General features: G+C 47.0%; 1 long non-coding RNA gene across 2 annotated transcripts in view; it reads right to left on the bottom strand.

The window, feature by feature from the left end:
• The window catches only part of LOC144161955 (uncharacterized), a 124,855-nt gene that overhangs the window by 29,763 nt on the left and 71,551 nt on the right, over positions 1–23,541 (bottom strand). For both annotated transcript variants that reach the window (XR_013320544.1, XR_013320545.1), the window contains exon 4: positions 8,823–8,887. This is a non-coding gene — a long non-coding RNA (uncharacterized LOC144161955). The remainder of the gene's footprint in view (positions 1–8,822; positions 8,888–23,541) is intronic.

Below are 23,541 nucleotides of genomic sequence, written 5' to 3'. Positions count from 1 at the left end.
CAATATACTGTACTGTGTATCACCATATTGCAGAATTATAACATGCTTCTGATTTGAACATGCAGGTATGGGTACTTCGGATACTTCCAAAAGATAATTTAATGCCACTTCTAGCTTACAAATGTTAAAGGTACGACACCATGTAGCTGGAAAAAGACATTTTATTTGACCCACAAAAAACACGCACAGTAACAGTTTACTGCAGAACCAGCGCATATAAACACGCCTGTCTAGCATGAAGAGAGGAGCAAGGAAAGGAAAATATATAAACAATGGGCGGAAGAAAAACAGTGACGTGCCGCCTTCTACAAAAAATCCACCTTAAGTTTCGTTAAGGCCGCAGACGACCTGCTGACGCATTGGGCACCGGACCTTGCAATCACTACCACTTGCACCATTTCTCTTGTAAGGCCCGAGCGGTAAAAATAAAAAAACCGTCGTTTAGTCGGACACAGGGTGACACGGGTTTCCCGTGATACATTTTTTACAATGGGCAGCCAGCTGGCCGTCGGTGGCAACGCTACTGACCTCATTTTGTGCTCTTGTAAGCTAACGTTTAAGCATCGGCCGGTCTGGCCGATATAGGGTCTGCCACACGATAGAGAATTTTTTTAGACAAGGCTACTTTTGCATTTAACAAAGGCGTCTCTGCGCTTGGCGGCGCAGGTCGGTTTCCACCAAAAGGCCCGAAGCTTGTCAGGTACCGTGAACAAGACCTTGAACCCTGAATGTTGCCCAACATTCTTGAGGTTGTGCGAGATTTTATGCATGAATGGGATAACAGCTATCTTTCCTTTGGATCTTCTTTCTTTGCCCTTCCTCTGGTTTTCTGCCCTCTGTTCATCACTCAAGCAAGACCAGATATTTCTTTTGCGATGCAAGCCTTCAGCTACGGAAACAATAACCTGCGTCAGAAAACCCCCCAAAAATTCAAAACGGAAGTTTTCACAGAAGTGCACACGTTGTTTATGGCTTTTTATGCCCGCTCGGTCGCCTGAAGTTCACAAACGTCGAAAAAGAAAGAAAAAAACAACCTTGGTAGGTTTGTTCCAGCCCTGAGTAGTAGCAGGGATATTCAGTGAGCGAAAAAATAAGAAAATAAGAGCAATTCAATTAGTTTTCTCTGTGACATTCGCTAAGTGGGATCACAGTGTTGCCTAATGCCAGAAAGATGCAAAATGGCATCCAATTATTTCACTGCTGCCAGCTAGCTAACCGCAGCTATTTATAAAAGCGCTACTGTGTGCACATAGCTCCATACGTTGCCCTGAGGGTGCCAGGCTGGTGTTGGCTTGCCTGAGCAGGACGTAAAATGAGGTTGGTTGTGGCATCTCCAGTATTACAATACGGCTGAAAATTTTCTCATCGACTGTAATAGCCGTTTAAAAATGTAAGAACAGCGCAACGGACAACAGGCACCAATCAGCCCACTTGCTCCCCGTTCTAAGATACATTTGTAATAGCCGATACCGTATAGTTGTTCATTAAACAGCCTACACTGCTGTGCACCAACATGTCATTGCATGTAATCGCACCCTTTCAGATTATTCACTTAAGGATAATTAAAGTGCTGTCTCCAGGATGTGAGGAAGCACAGTGCACTTGGAGAAACCTTAATGCTTGACTACAATACCAAAATGAATGTAGCTGTACAATACAAGGGTGCGTTGTTTGTGCTTTTGGCTTTATCGATAAGAAACAAGAACTAAAATTCTGGGAATGCTTACGGAGGAAGGTGGGTTCGTTACAGCTTTTCCTACTCTGCTGTGTACTGTTAAATCTTTGTCATGAAAAAGAGTCATGCTAGGAGGAGGACAGGAGAGGGACAGGTGTTCATGGCTATGTTTGCACAATCAAGTCAAGCTAATGCTCCCGTTTTTTTCTCAGTGTATTTCGTACCTCTCACCAAGGAATATCGCATCACCTCACGGGTAGTTTATGTTGCCCAAATATGCCCCCTCGCTTCTCTGCCATTGTCTCCAGTGCTTTCCTTTAACCCCCCCCCCTCATTTTGGCTACCTTTAGCTAAGGTCTCCTCTAGCCACAAAGAGAGTTAGTAACATTCCCATGCATTATGCTTTTCATCTGCATGTAAACCAGTCACTTACACAAACTTGAGGATTTTAACAGCGTGTGCGGTTGTTTGACACAGGTGGCTAAATTGCCTGACTTCTTGAGATTTTTATTTGTGTTCATTGTGTGTCCACGTTTGGAACTTGCTGCTAGTAACCTTACGGGGCCTGCAAGATGCTACCTACAGTTTCAGCAGTGGCCACATCAGGCTCGTGTACTACATGACGTGATATTGCTGTAGCATATTTTTGTTTGTGTTTTTACATACAGTTCTTGACATTTCTTTCTCGTGGCTTACTCCATCAGAGATCAACCATGAATGTTCACTTGTAGAGACCAAACATAAATATTCGCTTTTTTAGTTTGTTTTTTCTTGGATGTTTCTAAATGATGCACATGCAAGTTACGAGCCCAAAAGGAACTGTTTTGCCAGAATACACATAATTGTGAGAATTTCTTCGGCGTGAATGGTATGTTATTTTGCACCCTGCATTGTAAGAGTGACACTTTGCGACTTAGAGTATAGAGTGAAGGAGATCTGGCTGCAATTTTTTACACCCCAAAACTAAACAGACATTTACGTCAGCTCCAAGCAGGTTTTGTCTTGCAAGGAATTAGAAAAATTGTGGAAATTCCTAACTTTTGTTCATGTGCGAGGTTGTTGCCTGCCTTGATGCTCTATCTCGCTATCCACATCGTCACAAACAAGCTATAGGTAATACCAAAGAGTTATATTCTAAACACGTATGAAACGTGCACTCTTGGAGCAAACACAAAAGTGCGACTAGAACTGTCATCACGTTAAGAACATCCGGAAGTTAAATTGTTTATGTTTATATTGCTTCGCAAAGCTGTGAGCCACATATTTAAAGCATCATGCATCCTTTATTGATTGTGAACAGTTTTCTACCCGCGGGACGAGTGGCACCAGCGCTTTGGCAGTTGCACTACAATTGTAGTAGCACTCGGACCTACTGGCTGTTTGCATGCAGTTTTCCCGCTCGAGCTTGCATTCTTTCGATGCCTTCTTTTCACAATGTTACTGTTGTCGTATCAAGCGCCACGGAGCCTCTCAAACAACAAAAAAAGCTTTCCGCACGTCTGGATTGAAACTTGCTGTTTCCAGGCCAGCCTGCATTGGAGTCAGATATATCAGCGAGTCGCCTACAGGCGGAAAAAGCATGAACATGTGAAATATGCGCATAAAAACGGGTTTGTATTTATAGCACTTCACTCCAGTCCAGCTTTTATAGCCTATAACGTAGGGAATGTTTCTGCAGTAACTCATAAGCACGCATAATAAGCTAAGCAACGTTATCAGCATTATTTGTTCCCGGATAACAATCAAACTAGATAAAGGTGAAGCTCTGCGACTTAGAAGATCGCTGTTTCTTGTTTGATAATATTACACTTGGCAAACAAAAGACGGGTTCATCTGAACTTACAACTCAGTAAACTAAGTACTCAGAGTTCATTCATGGAACTTGTTGATGCAGTGACTTCCAGTTTCAAGCTATAGGTCAATTATATTATGAGGTCAGGAAGTTAGTGTTTGCATCACTCACATTAGAGGCTACCTGAGCTAGACGTCATAACAATATGGACTATGAGGACGACAGTTACGCTAGGACAAAAAAGGAAAAACTTTACAAACACCCAATTTACGTTTAGCATGGTTACTTGTGCTTGCGTACCTTCCCTGAGCATGGAAGAGTGGTTTATTTGTACTATTCGTACGAATGATTATTTTTACTTATCGTCACTTCCCCTGCCTTCTTTGGCATCTCGTAATTTTTTCTATTATATGTTGTTGGCTTTTCTTGTAGATTAGTATTGTCATTTCAATTTCTATAAACAGCTGTCAGCGCACAGTCTATACGTCAAATGTATGTGTCCATTCTATTCCGTCTCCTGTTTTAACCAGTGCAGTCGAACCACCAATGTATAACCAACTAGCCCGCTACCAGGCACTACTTAAGTTTATTGGGAGTTCCGCCATGATGGCAAGTTGTATCCGAGGTGAGCATTGCTCGTTCAGCTGCGTGCGAGTTTTGTGATGGCGCAATATTGTCGCAGTATCTGACCCTTTGGAAGCCTGCTCTACGCCGACATGTTGCGCTGACGGGACAGCTATGATCAGCGTCTCAGCGCGACATCATTTCACGACTTCAGAAAATAAACCCAAGGGAAAGCGTAACAACATTTGTTTACTTACTTGCGGATCCTGTACAATAAAGTGGCTATAAAATAGTGATCGTTTGTATGTGAAAGGTCCACAATATCAATGCTTCCCTTGGAACCCCTGCCCTGAAACTTTCTTCTGCAAGATCGCTTGGCTTCGCCTCTGTCATTAGATAATTCTATAACTTCGCAGACTTCTACGTCCCACTTTTGATCCCTCATACTCGCGCATCACGTCGCCTTTAACTCTCGTAACCTTCAGCGCTTACGTGGCTCTATTACCTCTTATAATACCTTGTTTGTACCTCCTCAATCCAAGATCAGAATAACCTACCCGACGAAATAGTCAATCAGCGTGATTTCCATGAGACATTACCAATTGGTTTCTGCACATAACCAGTCTTCCGTTAATTTTTGGAAGCAGTTATACCAATCACGATGTTCCCTGTTTTCGGCAGTGATCTTCATGTCATGTCTGTGTACCAAATACTATTTAAAGATATAAAAATAGATTGCGTGAAAATGTTCGTCTATCGTGTACGTTTATTTTATAACCATCCTTTTATCTTTGCTGATCTCTGATCTTGCCGCCCCCCTTGTTATGTGATACCCCGTAGGATAACAAAGCTGGGGAAATCTATTCTGAGCTCAACTTTTGCTAGATCTTTTGATGATGTGAGGCCAGCAGGGCTACTTGTTACAGCTCTATGACGACACGAAATAGACGAAGAACATACAAGCAAAGGCACAGGCAAACGCTATGTCCTCCTCTTGAATGTTTTTGCCTAGTTTTCTACCACGATGAAAGTATGCACATCTTGCGTGTCTGATACACACAAACACAGTGTCGTAAGCGCGCCATCCACACGTTCCAGAATGGCAATCGTTAAATTGGCAAAGGTTTTCAATACGAACAATTAGTTCTGCACATAACAGCTCGGCGTGTAAGGGAGGTTCAGTAATTTCGGAACTAAAAGACCCTCCCCAAAAGACGTCAAAAAACTCGAATGCAGTTATTTCTTTTGATCTTTTGTTTTCCGTAGCGTGCGGTCAGACTCGTAGTTCACTCTTTTTGTTTTGTGCGGTCTTACTCCGGATGCCGGTAGCCTACTGCACAAAGGCAAGTGCGTCAGAGGAACCTGCGTGGACAATATCCGTGGACGGTGTTCCTTGTTGAAGGAAATAAGCGGTGCCATAAATTTAACTGGCCTCCTAGTGCAGCTCATGCGCTACTTCTCACACTGCATACCGAATCAAGTAGGCATATGCAGAAAAAAATAGACTGTCAGAAATAAACTGCTCGTGTCACAATTTCCAAAAACAGGGATATCGGTACTCATAGCAGAACACGCCATATTATTATAGTTTTGAAGCAGAGACCGTATTTTGTGCTAACATGATCTCTTGGTTGTAGCGGCTCAGCTGCGCCCTCTAAGCGACGTAGGGTTCTTTAAAGGCCAGTGATACAAAACATTTGCATCTGATTTTTTTTTTTTGTCGCGATAAGTAGCTAATGACCTATTTATCACGTGTAGAAACTTCGTTTGCTTCAGGGCGCGACGGTTGTTTAATTAGACAAGTTTTGAAAGCATCCACTCGCAGTGTCGGTTTCAGCGGGTGCCAATAGAAGGTTGGATTTGGTATAAACAAAACTGTCCACGTGACGGTCGGATGGATATCACAGAGCAGAGCTGGCGTAGCACTGTCGATTCCGCGTCGGCGGTCAGTTTCTGCTAAGGGCCCTGCGTACTGATCTCCTGAGCCGGTAAATTAAAAAGCGACCGTGGACGTGATGCAGGCACCGCAAGAGAAAATTGTTGCCGCGGCTAGAGGACGACGCGCGACGCCCGGGGTAGTGGGTAGGAAGACGCGCGCTGGGAGCAGCCGGCCGGTCTGCCACAGGTCCGCCTAAAGATATTACGCTTAACACTGCGGGGCGTATTCTATCGCCGCTCTAGTAAACGGTGCAGATGACGATTTTTAATGCAATTTGCCATCACATCATTACCTCCTTCCTCGAATCTCCAGCTTTGTTTGCGATGTGAGCCCCAGTTAGTGGAGCGATAACAAGCTATCACTCCAGCTACCTGCGACAGACTGCACCACTTTACGGCTGCGGCTGCCGCCCGCACCGCAACCGTGCTGGTGGCGTCCAGTGTAATAAAAACAGTAAACACAGATTGCCTGGAATCGCTGTCGAACTTAGGTCGCCGCCAGTTGCCCGATGAGCTAATTAAATATCGGCTCCGCTGCCCCCAACGATCTAATGGTTTGTAGTTTGACAGCAAAAGCCCCCACCTCCGGACGGAGCGGCGAGCCGGCGAAAAACGCCGGCAGTGCGGGAACGGCCAACAAAAACTCGTGGCGCGTTTCGATGTTGCTTATTTACCCCCCATTCAAGTAGCCGTCGATCTCGCGAGGACCTCCGCTGGCTGCTCGGTTGCATTACCCACACGTTAAAATTGATTTTTTGATACGTTTTAGGCTGTATATCCCGCTGATATTCTGCAGATGATATATGTGTGTTCACACCACTCGATGTGCCAAGTTATGTCGCCTTCAAAACTTTGTGTCATTCTCCTTTAAGATACCACCCAATATTCCCCGATACACAGATATTGAGTGAATCCGTGTAAACCATTGTCGTGGAAATCTTTTTCTATGTAATATTTCCCCAACGGGAAGCAGAAACAATCTATGAACATCTGCAACTTGTTATGATAGCTAACACAAGTGCAAATATTCGGACACAGGGCAAGGTGACACAAGTGCTTATATTCAGTCTTCTCAGCCTTCTATAATTTTTATCATCTGCCTTAGAAGATGAAGTAGGGTGACGGCTGCTTGTGGCACCTTCCAGTCTGTCCATTTCAGCTCGTACAGTCAGGCTCAATTTGATGGTTATCGCGAGTGCACCGAGCAAGGAAGACCAGAGCGCCGTTCTGTGGCACTTTTATTCATTCGGGAAGATGAGATTATGCTGCCCTCCCTCACCGCTTGGCTGTTGCATAAAATTCGCTCACCCCCTTCTGCAAAGGCTGACTGCCGCAGTTTTTTTCTACATTCCTTTTTCGGTGACGTATCGGCGTTTCGTTACTCGGCAACCTGACAATACCGAAGATACCTCGGGATTGCGGCATTGCAGAAGCAAATTACATTTTTTTTACACAGCAATGCCCCGGCATACAGGCATAGTTACCCTAAGAAGGTTGCGTATCAGCGTGAAATATGTTGTTGACAAGAGAAAAGGATAAAGAAAAAAAGAAACGACGTGGCCTTTATCATTTTTGGCGGAAGTGCGCCCACTGCTTGGAACAGCCATGGGAGAAGCTAACCTAGCATAATCTCGTTGTGGCTGAAGCTAAAAAGTGTCACGCTAAGGCGCTGTCGTCGCGGTCCGTCGCTGCTCCCGCGATAACCTTCATATTGATCCCGACTGTACATTGTGGGGATCGCGACTTTCACGCGAACCCCTTTCTGGCTAGCTTCCCATCGCGGTCGGCGCACAACGCGCCTCGCTCACGCGACGGGAACGATACGGGAGGGCGCCAGCGACCGGACGTTTTATTGTCGCCCTGGTGGAGGCGTTGACCCTTTTCCCCTCTGCCTTACCCAAGAACCAGTTATTCCTCAATACTAGCGCCACCAAAAGGCGAGGTCTGGTGGGTTGTCGTATGACGAGAGGACGCTCTCTTGTCTTGGGGATCCGGTAGCGCGCGGACATTTCGGCGCGCTTGTCCTGACCTGGGGAACGCGCCACAATGGGACGCGTCCGGACGAGCTGGGAGACTGCAACCGAGCTCGCACTCCGCCGCGCTCCGCTGCTCCGGTATGCCATCGGTGAGTCGAACCATCTCGATCTCTAGCGTTGTTTAATGTCTCGCTCCCAGTGTTACCGTTATGGCCTACGATTAGTCTGTATGCAGTATATTTGATTTGCACATTGCAATAAATGCTGCCGTTGATGTTTTGCCCTCGCCGCCTCCTGCCTCTGTCTGTCTCCGCAAACAACGGACCCGTCCGCAGCCGGCGCTCGCAAGGCATGTTTGCTGAGCGCGGATGGCTGCGGGGTGGGAAATCACTAGTGTGTGAAATGTAGAACCCCACAACATTTACTATCACTGTTCTATGTAACTAAGATAAAAATGATTTATCAAAGCAGCTGCCATTCACGTGAACAAAACGTAGTATTACCGTCTCTTGCGGCACCATCAAGGTTGCGTTCAAGAACATGCATTGACCCTTGTGGTTATAAATATTTAGAATAAAGGGCAGTTTTCAGAGCAGGCTGAATAGACATGAATAAAACGTTTATCTAAAATGCTACACAAAAGAAAGGTCTGATATCCCTTTTATTTTGAAGCAAAACATTTTGCGTTTTTCTACTATCGACGTTGTTTTCCACGAATTCCATGTTTGGAAACCACACCCACCGTTATAGTCAGCTAATGTTTATTTCTGGATATGATATGGGGTATACCAACAGTGCAAAAATATGCTTTGTGGTTCATAGGCAGCGCTAAAACCTGGGTACATTACTAAGATAGTCAATAAAATGTGCACGTCACCTTCATTCCAAACATCCATGTAGACTGAGTCTTCAGTTTCAAATGTCCCTCGTAATGTTTGGTTGCTGCGGGAAAAAATGCCATTCATTACACGGCTTCACATTTTTGTAAAGCGGTGGGTGCCCTGGCATACATTATGGTTTTTTTGAGGAGGTAGAGAATAATAGTACTAACAATATGATGATGGTTTGTGTTTAATGGCGCAAGGCCGACGAGGGCAAAGAGCGCCAGAGAAGTCATTTAATGAAAAGAAGTGATTACCACAAAAGGTAGGTATAAAACATGTAAACTGGACATTGTAAGCTAAAAAAAACGTGTCAACCGAACATAGTAAAATCAGTTAAAGATAATTTTGATTGATTGATTGTAGGGTTTAACGCGCCGACGCAACGCAGGCGATGAGGCGCGCCGTAGTGCAGGGCTCCGGATTAATTTTGACCACCTGGGGATCTTTAACGTGCGCCGAAATCTCGTACACACGGGCGTTTTTGCTTTTCGCCTCCATCAGAAAAGCGGCCGCCGCGGCCGGGAATCGAACCCGCGACCTCGTGCTCAGCAGCGCAACGCCTTAGCCACTGAGCCACCGCGGCGGGTAGTTAAAGATAATGGTGATGGCTGGTGTATAGGGCCAGATTTGATTATGCATGATAAGAAATGAGGTTTAAAAACTTCACGTCTCACAAATACTTAAACACGCGTTTCACAGAAACCATGGCATCGTCACCCAGAAACAACGATGGGTGTAGGGGAATATGTTGTCTGTAGAGTTCTCTGAAGTGTTTGTGTCGTGCTGTGTCAAGTGCCTTGCATTGTATGAGTATGTGGACTACGGACAGGCCCTCCCCACACCTGCTACACAGGGGTCTTGGAGAACCCGTGAGCAGGTGCGAGTGCGTCACATGTGTATGGCCTATCCGTAATCTAGCTAAGGTAACTTCAATGTGCCTGTTGTGTGAGTCAGTAGTGTATTGTCCCAAGTGGGGTTTTATTACGTGTAGTTTGTTGTCTGTCTGTTCGATCCAGTCTGCTTGCCACGTTTTACGGAGTTGCTGTCTTATGTGTGGCTTGAGGTCTGTGTAAGGAAGTGTTGTTATGTTTACTGTGTTTCGGAGTGCAGCATTGGCGGCCATTTGATCCGCAGTTCATTTCCGCTGATGCCAGAGTGGCCTGGCACCCAACACACAGTCACCTCAAGGTTTGAAGAATACGCCAGCATAATTGATTTCAAAAGAAGGTTAACTACATGGTTTTTGGATGACTTTCCGGATGATAATGCACGGACGACGCTCAGCGAATCTGTATAGATGATAGATTTAGGAATGTTATGTTCAAGTATGTGATTTACAGCCAGAAAGATGCCATATGCTTCTGCCGAAAAAATACTTGTCTTTGCATTCATGGTTCTACCTCCTTCAAAATTGGGTCCATGAGCAGCACAAGACACCGCAGTGAACGTTTTGGAAGCATCAGTGAAGAACTCTGCAGCCCTGTATTTATCCTGCAGATACATGAAATGCTGCTGAATCGCAATTCTTGGTGCCCTGTTCTTATCAAGATGCGTAAAAGACAGGTCACAGAGCACAGGGCGCAGATTCCATGGTGGTATAAAATCAGTGATGGGTGTCTTGTGAATGTTTAAAAAGGGTACCTCATGCTCAGAGGCTTCCTCTCTTACCCTAAGTGAAAAGGGCAGAGAGATGGATGGATGATTTAAGAACAGTTGTTGTGAGGATGTGTTATTAATGGTGGAATTAAAAGGGTGGTTAGTCAGGGCCATGATTTTCGTGGCATACAACAAATCCATGTAAATCCTCTGGTGATATAGGGACCATTTATCACACTCGGCGTAGAGGCTCTCGACTGGGCTAGTGCGAAAAGCACCACATGCAAGTCGAAGACCCAGATGCAGCACTGGGTCGAGCATTTTCAGTGCCGTTTTTGTTGCAGACCCATAAATGACGCTTCCATAGTCCAATCGGGACCCCACTAGACTTGTGAAAATACGTAAGAGGAGTTGCTTGTCCGTTCCATAGGACTGGTGTGACAAGATTTTGAGAATGTTGAGAGCCTTTAGACATTTATGTTTAAATTGCTTAATGTGAGGGATGAATGTAAGTTTTTCATCCAACACCACTCCTAAAAACTTGTGTTCCTTCCTCACAGGAAGCGAAACGCCATTAAGTGTAATGTCTGGGTCCGGATGGATCCCACGCTTCCTGGAGAAGACAACACAGGTGCTTTTTCCTGGATTAAGTTGAAACCCATTCTTGTCCGCCCAGCTGGCAAGTTTTTTGACAGCGAGCTCAACTTGACGCTCACAGATGGACATATTGCATGATTTAAAAGATACCTGGACGTCGTCTACATACATGGAATAAGAAATTGTACGTGGCAATGCCTTCCCAAGGGAGTTCATTTTAACTATGAAAAGAGTGCAGCTTAAAACTCCACCTTGCGGAACGCCGTTTTCTTGTACATGAACCCTTGAGAATGCGCTACCAACTCTCACACGAAAAGTTCTTTCGGACAAATAACTAGCAAGAATGTTCATCATGTTCCCTGAGACACAAAATGACTTCAGGTCACTGAGGATCCCGTAGCGCCAGGCAGTGTCATATGCCTTCTCAAGGTCAAAAAACACGGTTGTGCAAAACTGTTTGTGAATGAAAGCGTCTTTTATGTATGATTCAAGGGCGACAAGTTGGTCATTTGTAGATCGCCCCGCCCTGAAGCCTGCCTGGCAACTCTCGAGAAGACCATTGTACTCAAGAAAGTACACGAGTCTCCTGTTTATCATCTTCTCGAGGAGCTTGCACAGGCAGCTTGTAAGGGCGATGGGCCGATAGCTAGCGGGAGAAGAAGGGTCCTTCCCTTCCTTCAGGAAAGCCACTACTATGGCCTCCCTCCAAGAGCGAGGAATATGCCCCGAAAGCCATATGTTATTGTATATATGTAGAAGTGTTTCAAGGGTGTCTGAGTGCAGGTGTTGTATCATGGTGTATGTGATTTTGTCTGCACCTGGAGCTGAAGGCTTACATGTTGTCAGGGCTGCCTTCAGCTCATGAATTGAAAAAGGAGAATTGTAAGAAGTGTGCGACTTGTTGTGATCACGCAGGGACTTCTTTTCTACAGATGTTTTGTGTTTCATGAAAGTGTTTGTGTAGTGTGCTGAACTGGAGACGTATTCGAAGTGCTGTGCAAGTGTGTTAGCCTGGGCTTCCAGTGTGTCCCCTGTTGTACTAACCAGGGGCAGGCTGTGTGTCTGTTGTCCTTTAAGTTTTCGTATTCGTGTCCAGACTTTGTGTGTGTCTGTGTAAGAGTTTATGGATGTCAAGAAGGTGTGCCAACTCTCTCGCTTTGCCTCACGGCGCACACGTTTTCCAACCGCCTTGGCCCGTTTGAACAACAAAAGATTACCCGACGTGGGGTACCGACGAAGGATACCCCACGCCTTGTTCTGGGCCTCTCGCGCCCGCCTACAGTCCTCATTCCACCACGGCCTCCGCTGGTTACGCGGGGCACCAGAGGCGTGGGGAATGGACTTTTCGGCGGCGTCGAGGATGTGCGCCGTGAGCAGTTGGGTAGCTTCTTCAACGTGTAGGTGTCCTATGGATGTGTGGTGTAGTTTCGATGTCTCTGTAAATGTATTCCAGTTAGCTCGTGCTTCATTGAACCTATTATGGGAAGATGGAGTGCATGGGCCTTTACCTATGTATGTGAGTTAGGTGGGGAAGTGGTCACTACCGTATGGGTCAGTGCCCACACCCCACTCGAGGAGAGGAAGGAGAACTGCTGAGCCAATCGCCAAGTCAAGACATGAGTATGTGTTGTGTCCTATGTTATGGTATGTAGGCTGTTTATTGTTGAAAAGGCATGCTCCTGAAGATGTAAGGAATTTCTCTATCAGGCGACCTCGGGCATCCATGCGAGAAGAGCCCCAAATAGAGTTGTGCGCATTAAGGTCACCTGTCAGGATGTATGGCTCGGGCAGCTGGTCAACCAGCGCCTCGAAGTCAGAGCTTAAAAGTGAAACATCAGGAGGAATGTATATGGAGCATACCGTTATTAACCTATTAAATATTATTGTTCTAATTGCCACAGCCTCAAGGACAGTGTTCAGAGTGACAGGGTGGCAGGCTAAAGATTTCCGGGCAATTATGGCCACACCGCCAGAAGAGTGTGTGCAGCCATCCCTGTCCTTTCTGAAGACCATGTAACTATTCAAGAAATTTGTGTGCTTGGAATTCAAATGTGTTTCCTGAACATACATTACACTTGGCTGATTAGCATGCAGTATTTCGTATACATCGTCTAGATTTTTAAGAAGGCCTCTACAGTTCCATTGAATTATGTTTTCTCTTCCCATTATTTAGTATGAGAGCTACTGGAGTGTGTGTGTTTATGTGTCGTCTTTCGGGGCTGTGACTCTCGCCTTTTTTGGTTTGTCGGGAGGCTTTGGCGTCGGGACACGTTCCTTGCGGTGCACCGCAGGCAAGAACGGCACGACTTCCATCTCATCGTCCGATGTCCTGGGTGTGCCCTTCGAACCGGGCCTACCGGACATGGCCCCCCTTTGGGGGCCCTTCGTTTCACCCGCCACCGCCGCAGGTGTCGGGGGCACCAGAAGTGGCACGGGCGGTGCGGTGGCGGTGGAAGCCTGTGCGGGGCCCCCGGTGTCCATGGCACTCTCCAACGCACTGGAGGACGGGGAGGCAGGGACGGGAGCGGCACCGGTCCCGACAGAAGAGGTTGCCACCACATACACTGCTGCCTCAGCAAGCGGCGCGGAGGCAGGTTGGGCTGCCAGAGGCAACCCAGGGGGGGGCGAGGGCGGGACCAAGTCCGACTCGCGGTACTGGGTCCCCGCCGAAACCAGACGCCGCTCCGCCCCCCGGCGAGCTGCGTCGGCGTACCTCCCCAGGGGGAAAGAGGCGAACCTCTTTCGCGCCTCTGGGAAGGTGATGTTTTCGGTTATCTTAAGGTTAATGATTTTTTTTTCAAGATGAAACTTTTCACAAGCGCGAGAGTATGCTGCGTGTGGACCCTGGCAATTCGGGCAGGTTAAGTTGGTTGCAGTGCAGTTGTCGGAGAGATGATCGTGCTGGGCGCATTTGGCACATGTTGTTCTGCCTCGACAGGAGTTGGTACCATGCCCGAACCTCTGGCACTTGAAACAGCGCCGCGGGTTCGGGATGTAAGGCCGGACAGAACAACGGATGAAACCTGCGTTGACATGCTCGGGCAGTGTGCAGCGGTCAAAAGTTAGGATCAGATGTTTGGTGGCTATTTCTTTATTGTCTGTCCTAATGACTATGCGCCTTACTGCTGTCATGCCTTGATCTTTCAGGCCTTCGAGCAGATCAGTCTCTGTCTCGGTTAGGAGATCTGCCTCAGAGATCACACCTTGACAACTGTTGAGGCTGCGGTGGGGTGTGACCCTGATCTCCAGATCTGCCATGCGGGTTTGTTTCAGGAGGATTGTGGATTGCTGTTGAGTTTTAACTTCAACTAGCACTTCACCAGTTCTGAGCTTTTTGGCGTCATATGTTTTTCCGATAATACCTTCAAGGTATTTAGAAACAAGAAATACAGATTGGGAGGAAACCGGCTTGGATTTGTCCACAGATTCAATGATCAAAAAACGAGGGTAGTTATCTGGCTTTGGGAGTGAGATAGAAGGCAAAGAAGGAAAAGATACTTCGGTGCGGCCCCTTTTCGGGGGCCGATCACGTTTTGGGGGGGGGGGGGGGTTTGAAAATGCCATATAGCATAGTATAAAAGCAGGGAGACGGGGGTACTTTCTTCTTTGACCTTACCCTGGTAGCCAAAGAGGTCCCGGAGCTCCCTGCCTGGTAAACAGACAGGGAGCCCATCCGCCGGAGCTTGACCTGGGCTCCGACGGCCACCGTTCGTGGTTTCTAACCCTCCACCTATAAACACATCGCCACGGTTGGATCCAGCTTATGTTTGGGGGCTCGGGGTCCGCGGTATCGCCAGTACCGTCACCAAGATTGCTCAAGGTGCCCCGTGCGGGGAATAGTACTAACAATAACGCTAGCCACTATAGTAAGTGACTTGAGTAGATTGATGCGTTTTATTATGTTGTGGTGGGAAGTCCGACCCATTGCTTTTGGGTACGACGCCAGGTATCTTTGTCTTAGGGGCTTGACCGGTCTATTCTCCGCATGGCTCTATGAGGGCTCCGGATTGATTTAGACAACTTGGAAATTCCTAACGTGCGCATAAAACTCGAGCGACGGGTATTTTCACATTCGCTTCAATTTGAAAAGCAGCCACAGCTGCCCCAATTTAAACTCACCAGCACAACACCTTAGCCACTGCTTTACGGCGGGAGATTTCAACGCCGGGTAAATCAATAATCATCGTCGCTGTGGGGAATGTTAATTACGCCCTGTACTCATATGCCCAATGAGGTGGAAATCTGTGGGTTGTGAACAGCGAATGGCACATAAATTAAACGTCCGACGGATGGTGCTGCGTTAAAGGGACACTAAGATCCGTTACAAAACCAAACGAATTGTGTAAAGATCCTGATAATTGTCTACTAATGCTTAGAATTCTTAGGACGTGTCTTATCATTGAATGTTTACTGACGGATTTGAATATGAGTAGCCAAATACTTTTGATTATTTTATTGTTCATGGTAATTCTTTATTGCTACTCGATAGTAGGGTAATTTTCACCATTATAGCGATTAGGTTTCAAATCTTTATCAGGTGTGAGATTTTGTGCAATCTCGAGCCGCTCTACAATTGCTCGGTTTTCAGCACTTGCTTGTTTCCGTCGTTGCTTTTCAGATTTTCGACTTCCCTGTTGTGGGCGGCCGATCAGATTCATAGTTTTGATTTTATTTGTTCACTTTTATGACTGCTTGATTTTGTAAAATTTGCATTTTTGGTTTTTAACAAAACCAAATTTTATTCATTTGCGCTATTATACTCTTTACGCATGTTACTTCCGGAAACTATTCCGTCTTGTGAACATAAAGGGTCTTACAAGTTTGATTGGTTTTAAACACTTACTGTTGAGTTATCGTCATTTTTCTCCCGGCTTTTTATTTTCTTCGCTGGTTGCGGGAAGTATATAAGTTGCATAGTCGTGTTTTGATAAATTCGCGTTCATAATCTTGTAATTTCTCTTTCTTTTTTTTCTCCGACATTGTGTCCAGCCTGTTATCTCTATTCGTGCTATTACCACTCCTATATCGATCAAGGGCGTTAACTGCGCTAAATACGTAGTTATTGCAAAGGCCTGGCACTGGTGGTCCATTTTCAAGAGTTTTTATTCGCCTATCGGTAGTTCTTTTCCGCGGTTCGCTTATTTGCGTTTTTTATTTGGTGGGTAAGCACATCAGCCATACTTTTTTTAATCCTGTTCGTTCACTTCTAACAATTTGTGGCCTACCTGTGGGCCATTTCATTGCATTCAACACAGATTTGCCCCCTAGGCCATGGCAGCATTCTTAAACAATAAGTTTATTATTTCGTTATTTAATTTATTTGTGTGGTTAGTTTGTCAAAATGTTTTCCAGAATTATGTATAAGTACGCTTTTGCACCGATTAGTACAGGATTCGTACGCTCAACGTTCTCCTGTAAAATTTGGAATTTTGTGTTAAATGGTATGTTTCGCAATCGTTTTCCTTATGTTTCGGTCGTTGTTTTCCTGGATTTTGTATTGTTGTTTTCGTTTTTGTGAGTGTGCGTATTATTTATTTTTTGAATTCGTGCCGCCTGCAAGCTGTGGGAATTCAGGGTGCTTCGGGGAACTTCTTGTTCAGCGACCTCACCGTCCGACCATTTTAACAAGGGGTTCATAAACAAACCAACCATATGAAAGGCCCGTCATCATCCACGAATGAGAACTTGTAGTCTCGGGCATTTCGTCCTGTCGAGGCCAATCTAAGCCTACTTTCTAAGTGCTCGACATGCACTGGAGATGACAGCGACAGATGACAGCGTCGTCCTGGGCACGGACAATGTCGCCACATTTGGAATTCTAAAGCCTCTGGCTAAGAGCGGAGCCATGCCAGCTAGCACCGGCGCATTTGTGGCCAACAAGATAAAACGGGCCTGTCGCAGAAACTCGGCCGCCACAATTCTTGTAAGCTGGCAGCGAGGTGCGGAGACAAGCAATGCACCCTCGGATTCTGGAATACCTCCTGATGCTTCGACTCGCTCACGAAGCGACAATGCCGCCGCTAGCCAAGCTCCAAGAGGAGACGTCGTGATCGTGACGGATAATCAGCTGCTTGCATTTTAGCAACTTGGCAGCCGCATTCAATTGTTTCGCGGCCGCGAGGGAGTTCGGCAATTATGAACCCTCCGCCATTTCATTTCTGCCCCCCAGCAATCGGGACTTAAGATAAGAAGGCCGGTTCAGCGGATGTTATTTTGAAGCAAGCCCCTGCTCAACGTGGGGGCCGCAGAAGTGTGCTGAATGAAGAGAAAGAAGCACGCCACGAGCTCGACACCATCAAGTCGTAACGGAGCGTATTTGCTGTCAATGGAAACGAGAGTACAGGTGCCGTCAGAAGTAATTGGAGCACGGGAGCTGTGGCCGAACCGCATAGGAGCGCCGTGTAGCTGCGTCGGCGGTAAACAAAAGAAGCAGAACACGCATGCGCGCCTGCCGACGGTGATGACCCATCTATACTTCTCAACCAATTTCTTTTAACGCGGCTTCGAGCAAATCATTCCCGGCATACTGGTCTCGGCGATGGCGCTGATAGCAGAGGCGGTATCTGGCAGCGTCGCTCACATACTTTCAGCGCACGCGAGCTGCTGGAGAAGCGTCGCAATCACAGGGATCTGAAGCGAAAATTTTTCTTTTCTAATATTGTTAGGGGGGTATGCTATCAGCGCCAACGCTGAGACCAGCATGCTGCAAATAATTTCTGCGAAGCCGCATCAGGCGCGCATGCGTGTTCTGCTTCTTTCGTTTAGCGCCGGCGCAGCTACACGGCGCTCCTATGCGGTTCGGCCACAGCTCCCGTGCTCCAATTACTTCTGACGGCACCTACCTCCTGTTGCTCCGATCCTCCCACGAGGCAACAGCGCAGCTTCTCTGCAGGCTTGAAGTGAGGAACGTAGTGCATGTACAGGACGATTCGCCCATGCCTTCTGGAAACTGGGGAACATTCTTCAACTATTTCCCAGACGCAACGGATTTATGAGCTCATGTTTTCTGCGCATGTTATCAGGACGGGCAATCCGTCGTCCAGTGCAGCGGCTGTGCTTTTTTGAAGCAAGCTTCTGCTCAACTTGGGGCCATGGGCGTGTGTTGAATAAAGAACAAGCAGCGCGCCACGAGCGCCGCCAGTGCGAGATCGCTCCACGAGGGTGGCTCACCGGCAGTCGGTTCGTTGGCATCTTTGATAGCCGGACTTTTGGTTTCCGTGTTTCCTTGTTTCCGTGTTTGGTTTCCGTGGATCCTGTCGTGCTGGACAGGATCCACGTTTTCGCCTACGGAGAGAACGAAGGCGACCGAAACAGATGCACGGAGAAGAAGCGGACTTAGCTGTTTGAGTGACCGAACATGGGATGCATACGAGAAGTTGTTTATGAAATGAGCTCAATAACCTCCCCCCTTCAAGAGGTTCGCCACGACGCACAGTTAAGGGTGAAGAGGAGGAATTGCAGATGGAGATCATGCTGGCGCCATTTTCGATAACCAGAATGGCGTAGGGAAGGAGGGTGCCTTTTCGGCGGGTAAAAAGATTAGAGGGGGTAAACACAGCAGGGGTGACGGGCACCATGTCACAGACAGTGTTGCCACCGCTGGGCGTCAGATATCCACTAAAAAGCCATAAGAAATCCGCCAGATTCCGCTAGATTCTAAAACATATCCGCTAAATTTTCCGCTAGGGCCTATTTTATTAGAAAAACAGTGCAATTTCGTATGATAAATACCTTTATCATTCTTAGAATCTCCCAAAAACTGCGAGAGCTGAAATAACATATAAAAGAGTCTTCCAAAGAGTCTAACTAGAACACTTGAAGCTTCAGTGCGGCGGTGGTCGTCATTTGTCACCCTCATCACAGATGAGGCTAAAAGTTATAAATGTTCACACTGATGAAAAAAAGAACTCACAGGTCAACAAAAAACACATCGAGGTCTTCGTCGCCGCTGTCATCGTCTGATATCATCTCTACAGGAACTTGTTCAGGTACTTGTTCAGGGACCAGAAAGGAGACTTGGTTGCACATACGTTGCAGATGTCCCGATGACACTAAGAACTGCCGCGGGTGGGAAGTTCGTAATCAGAACAACCTTTATGGTGTCGCTTCAGCCCCGCTCTTACGACGAAGATGGCGTTTCTAGTTTCAGGCTTCATCTTGTTCCGCAGCTTGGATTTTAGTATTTTAAGCTGACTAAACGTCCTCTCTACTTCGGCATTTGAATACGGCAGCACGAGCATCGACATGGCAAATCTGGCCAGCTCGGCGAACAGGTTTCCGCCGCAGGCGTCCTTACAGGATTACAGGAGTGAACTTCACACCAGAACGACTGCGTGGATGATATTTGCCTCCAGTTCAGGAGGTTCATTTTGCTCCACTGGTTTTAAATTTTTTCTATTGTCTCAGGAGGCACTGCCATTGCTTCCAGCAGAGAAATCAATGGCTCCTTCACGGCGCACAAAGCGTTTTCGATCGATAAGAGTGATGTTTCCTGGAGAACTGTGATCTTGTAGGGAAGTCGCTGTCTGATTTGATCTACTAGCGTGGTAATAAACCTTATGCAGCTTTCTCGCATCACAGCTTCATCTGCGAGAGAGAGCTTTCACGTTGTTAACGTACGTCTCAAACACGTAGCCCAGATATGGCTTGGAGTTCAAGTGGTCCTCAAGTCTGCACGTCAGAACGTCAATCTGCTCTGTCGGAATTACGACTTTTTTAAACAAGCTTGAAAGCAAAGTCATAAGGTCTTTCTTGCAGGGCGATTTTGAATCGGTGCACTGCGTGAGGTATCCGCCGGAAATCCGCTATGTACGAAAATGGCCCGCCAAAAAATCCACTAGCCGCTAGACTAATTTTTTCCCCGTCAGGACAAAATGAAATCCGCCAGATTTAGCGGAAAATCCGCTAAATTGGCATCACTGGTCACAGATTACTGGCACTATAACGGCGCTGGCTGGCAGGATTGTGGAGTCTTCGGCGTCACACAGCTTAAAAGTAGTGTTTACCTTGTTTATTGCAGTATCACACAGCGGAAGTAAGGCGACCTCGGCGATAGCACAGTCGACAACAGCGCATGGACGCGACAGGAAGTGCCACCCCATGATGATGTCATGGGAGCATGAGGAAACAACGATGAACTCGATTAAGTACATCGCGTTGTCTACAAATACACAGGCTGTAGAAACGGGTGAAGGCTCGAACTGATGCGCCTCAGCTGTGCAGAGATAGAAATTGGCGTCTACAAAGGCGTATGTGGTGATTTTTACTTTTTTCACGTTTTATCACGTGAACTACTTTTATCACGTTTGTAACAGACGGTCCAGGGCTTTGGTATTTCGACGGCGCTACCCTATCCTTCGCCTTCGGCAGGTCCATTGTTCTACGACTTTGGGGAAGTATACACGTTAGCAGCGTAGACTGGCCTTTGGTGAGCGTCTCCCGGCGGCGAAACTCGACGGCGGCAATAACGCGCTACGTGCCCCGGAACTCCTCAGAAATAACATATCGGCCGGTGACCGGGCGTGCGCCATGGGTTGGTGAGGAGCGGTGCCGAGGAAACCGGAGGAAGCCGAGGTGACGGCTGCAGGCGACGTAGAGGCAGGTAGAGGCACGCAAGGTGTAGGCGGAGCCTGCCGTGCCGTAACCGCAGCGTTTACTGACGTCACTACAGTCAACGGCTGGGGAGCTGCTGGCATGGCCGGTAAGACATCAGCGACTTCTTCCCTAATGATTCCACGAAGCGGCGACTAAAAGCAAGGAACTAGTACTGGCGACGATAGCAGGGATGTACATGGCAGGAGAGAGTACTGCCGCGCCACATCCTAATAAACTAGCTCCTTGTTGCCGTTTAGTAGCGGCGGCTTTTTTCCGACTGCCATTCCACAGAGGGGCTCCTCCCGTTCCCAAAACCAGCGACGAGTGAGGATATGCTGCCTGCACAACTCGTCATAACTTTGCACCAAGCTGATGACGTCCCTGACGCTTTGAGGGTTTTAAAGCAAAGGTTTCTAGCTATAACAACCAACAGTTCTTTCGTGCCGTGCGGGACAACAATCTCCCAACGCGGCAGAGCCGGCGGCAGCGGGGGAGGGGGGGGGGGGGGGGGGGGGCGGGGTACCGGAAGGTTTCACTCACTGAGCACACTGTAGATGGCGATGCGAATTTACCCAGCGTTCCCCGCGCGGAAGTGCCTGCTCGCCGGCGGTGGCATCGGCGGTACGGCTTAGTCGTCTGCTTTAGCGACAGTTGCCTGGTTAGGCGCAGCTTCGCGTCCACTACGCGCTGCCTTCGTGCAGCTTGAATAACTTGTTAGACAGCACCTTCAGGGTAACCCACACTCGACGGTATGAAGTGATCGTACGACAAACATATACGTTAAGTATTGTTTTGCAGGGCGGGAAAACAAAATGTACAAACCACCTGCGGACATCTGGCTGGGAGAGAAACGCTTCCTTTTGCGCACTGCTTGCAACGAATGGGACACTGTTTTCTAAATGGGTGAATACCAATTTGGTTGTGTGTTAGCACGCATCAGAAAAGGCGAAAGTAGCAACTCGTTCTGACAAATAGCGATTATAAAAGTTCCCTCAGCTTTCTCGCAACTCTGAAAATGACTAAACTAACTAGTTTTAACAGGCATAAATGAGAATCACTAAGCTCACACGCCGACTTTTTTTAGCGTCTGCGCTTGTGTCGCGTGGTGGTGCAGCCCGGAGCTACAAAATCACGATGGCTAGGTTCCGCTGTGTCACCCTTCGAGAGACGCTCCTCTGCGTTTTCTTCTGCCAACGCACGGGCGGGCTACAGCGGCGGCGCTTGCCGCTGTAGCCCGGCCGTGGCCGACGCTACTGCCTTTGGCCTGCCGCCCACGTGAATTCCAGGTAACGGCTGGCAGAATCTCTGGTTTCACTGTTTGCAGAGCCACGTGTGTGAATTCAAGTGACGTCGCGTGGGCAATGGTTGTGGGTTCTCGTTTTAACAGGATGTAGTTGTAACAGGAGACGGAGATTCTTTTTAACACCGCCGCACCTGTGCGATGAACATTAAGAATAATTTGCGGAGACACACTTTAGGCATCAGAGAAACATAAAAAACACTAGATTGAATAAAACAATAACTGTTAAAAAGTTCCTTGTATAAATATACTCGCTGTGGACACAAACTTCGGTCAGTACAGTCGCATAGAGAGCGCGGAGGAACTAAAACACTTGACATCATGTTGTGGTATATAGGAAGCCTTTGAGAAGCTCTTTCTGTAAGACGGCTTCGATAAAACGTTCGTCGATCACACGGCGTACGATGAAAAGGCGTTTATTAAAACTGCGTTGGATAAGCTGTCCGGACCCTGGCGTCAGACATCCTTTCTTCATAGGACACTTGGCAACAGGTAAATTTGTCACGCCGGAAATACGTATTTCCGGAGTGATTCGCCGTCGTGGAATTCCCGTAGCCCAGTACGTAATTCCGTAGTTTATTCTTTCGTATGGTAAGCTGTTTTTCAGATGACCATGCATTATATTTGGATTCGGTCCTCTGAGCTGTAATAAATAATAGTACAAATTCGTTATCTGACCACTGAGTTCAACTTCGTGCAACCTGTACGCTTGTGCGTGACCATTTCAAGACCGTTTTTCTCCCACCGATATGACTTTGGACGATACAAAATTGCCGTATTCTGGAGACAAAGATGTGTGCCAAAAACAAAATTTACAGGGTGGTCGTGCTGCGCCCACAAAAGCACGAACTACACGAACTGGTTCACTTTATTATTATTGTTGTTGCTGCTGTTTTCCGCACCCAGTTTATAGATATGTTTTGGTAAACAGAGAACTGGGAATTGCCAGAATATTTTTTGTCAGGGGAAGGGGGGAGGGTGTAGAAGGAAAGGAAGGGTTGTGAGTGATCGGAACGGAGGAGGTTTCAAGAAAGGAACCCTAAGCATCGCTTATGCTCTGCTTGGAACAAATTTCAGGGGGTGTCCGAACGCCCAAACGCTTCCTTTGGCTACATCCCTGTCAAAAACATGGAGTGAAGTTTAAAGGTTATGTATGTGAACCCGTGGCTGGCGGCTTCGTGCACAGTTCCTGGGTGGAAGTCTATTGATTTCCCGCAGGTAATTATTTGATTTAATGAAATTGTGGTTTTTAATCCTTCAATTTTTTTTGTGCGTGTTACGGTCTTTGCTATTTTACAGCGGCCCCAGTCTAGTACCCACTTTGGTCGCGTCACAAAATGTCAGTTAATAACATTAAGAACGTATATAACAAAAGCTGGATTGGGTCCAATTAGCTGTTCTATATATGATCAATGTGTCTGGTTAAATGTTCACTCGTACTGTTATTATAAATGTGTAAAAACACAAAAAATTCGTAAAAAACATCGCTCGCTCCTCCGGCAGTATCGGCTACAGTCGCTTCAGCGTCTCACTGTGGACGATGGACAACTTGTTCGGGAAAGCGTGTTTGAACTCGTATGAATGCCAATCCCAGACACCTGAGTCTTTTTTTTACACAAAAGTAC

The sequence above is a fragment of the Haemaphysalis longicornis genome, unplaced genomic scaffold (assembly GCF_048455015.1).
Source record: "Haemaphysalis longicornis isolate Haplotype H1 unplaced genomic scaffold, Haemaphysalis longicornis Haplotype H1 scaffold_12, whole genome shotgun sequence".
NCBI classification, from domain to species: Eukaryota; Metazoa; Arthropoda; class Arachnida; order Ixodida; family Ixodidae; genus Haemaphysalis; species Haemaphysalis longicornis.
The sequence above is the reverse complement of the archived record's forward strand: the minus strand, read 5'-3'. Positions and strand labels throughout refer to the sequence as shown.